The following is a 1885-nucleotide window of genomic DNA, read 5'->3' as shown; positions in this document are numbered from 1 at the left end:
ATGGTTATCAGACCGCGCATAGATGTTCTAGCATCTAGCTTCGACAGTTATCCTTTTGAGCAGTGCCGTTTCACGTCACAGTCCATCATCTACTTACACAACCTCATCCGTCCTTACATTTGCAACATTACCAACCGTAGTCATGCTCTCAAATCCCAGCAGATATTGTGTGTTGCGCTGCGTTTCTTTGCAAATGGGAGTTTTTTGTACAGTGTCGGAGATGCAGAGCACCTGAGTAAGGCAACTGTATGCAGGGCGGTCAGAAAAGTGTGCCTCGCCCTGAAACGGCTATTACCGATCTTTGTCGTTTTCCCTGGACATAAACCTGTCAGAGCCATCAAGGAGGAGTTCCACAGGATGCAGGTGAATGATGTAGAGATCCGTTAAATGAATTTTAAATTATATTCTGTTAATGACATTGTGCTGCAACCTCAGACTGGGATTAGTCATTTTAATTTCTTTTAGGATTTCCCAGTGTGATTGGCTGCAGAGATGGCACACACATCCCCATCACGGCTCCCTCACATAATGAAGCAGATTATGTGAATAGGAAGTCCATTCACAGCATAAATGTGCAGGTACATGTAGATTGACTACTGTTTCAAAATGTTAAAGACTGCATCATAGTTCAACATCTGTCATTCTCTGCACTGTCAAGATCATACGTGATGCTGCATACATAATGTGGAGGCCAAGTGGCCTGGGTCTGTTCATGACTCAAGGATTTATCGCAAGTCTAACCTGAGCAACAGACTGCAACGTGGTAAGCAGCCTAAAGATTTGCCCAATATAATTCACTTGTCTCCCTCCTTTAATATACTGTAATGTATCCACTATACATTACAAGAGAGTTTGATGGCCTTCTGCTGGGTGACTGGGGTTACCCATGCCAACCTAGGCTGCTGACCCCTTACCCTGACCCTGAACCAGGCCCTCAACAGAACTTCAACCGGGCTCACTGCAGGACGAGAGCCCGGGTGGAGATGACCATAAGCCCGTTTCCAGTGCCTACGTCACCTCAGGGTGACCCCTGAGAGGGCCTGTGATATTATTGTGGCATGTGTTGTTCTTCATAATGTTGCCACTATTAGAGGAGAGCAACACCCTGCCCTACAAATTGAAGACCTTGAAGATGACCTCATCCACCTGCCAGCTATGCAGGATGGCAGAGCAGTCAGAGACACCATATGCCATAATCACTTCAGAGATGAAGTCACCATCATCACCACCACCACAGCAGTCAAATAAAGACATAATACACATTTCATTTGGTCTTCTTTATGTCCTACAAATACAAGAGCTAGTTTAGTTAATGTTCCAATCGTTAACACAATTAACATAATTCACCTGTGACCATGCACCCACCTCTAACTTGTGCTCCAGTATTTCAGTTTCTAGATCTGCCCTCCTAATCTGGCGGTCCAAGTATTGCATTTCTTTGTCGGATTTTTTTCAGCAGGTGAATTTTGTAAATCTCTTTTACTGGTAACTGGGAATACATAAGGAGGACAGTAAATTATACAGTTGCTCGTGAATTCCACAGAATGAACCTCTGGTGTGAACATCCATTTCACTGTGTCAATCTGTGCAGTGGAAGTTGAGGGACCCTCCTGCTGCTGCCCAGCCATGCCCTGTTAAAAAGGATGAGAATGTGTTAATACTTCAGTGTAGGCTAAATGTCACACTCTATATTCCACCAGAATGTTAAGAAATGTGAATGAGAAGAGAACTATCAGTAACATCTCAAGATGTTACCTCTATAGGCCTTTCTGGATCCCCCTCTGTAAAGGCAGCAGACACAGTTTCCTCGTGCTCTTCTTCCTAGATGAGTGATATGTTTCAGTATACTTAAACTACCATTTGGCAAAATCTTTGGAGTATTGCC

The 1885-nt window shown here is 44.0% G+C and overlaps 1 pseudogene; it reads left to right on the top strand.

Annotated features, from left to right (window-relative positions):
* On the top strand, positions 1-1248 carry LOC138588844 (putative nuclease HARBI1; annotated as a pseudogene).
* Positions 1249-1885: the final 637 nt, after the last annotated feature.

Source organism: Semicossyphus pulcher, unplaced genomic scaffold (genome assembly GCF_022749685.1).
Source record: "Semicossyphus pulcher isolate SPU_LCO1_2020_fin unplaced genomic scaffold, fSemPul1.0.p SCAF_12, whole genome shotgun sequence".
Taxonomy (NCBI): domain Eukaryota; kingdom Metazoa; phylum Chordata; class Actinopteri; order Labriformes; family Labridae; genus Semicossyphus; species Semicossyphus pulcher.
This window is presented reverse-complemented; position numbering and strand designations above follow the sequence as displayed.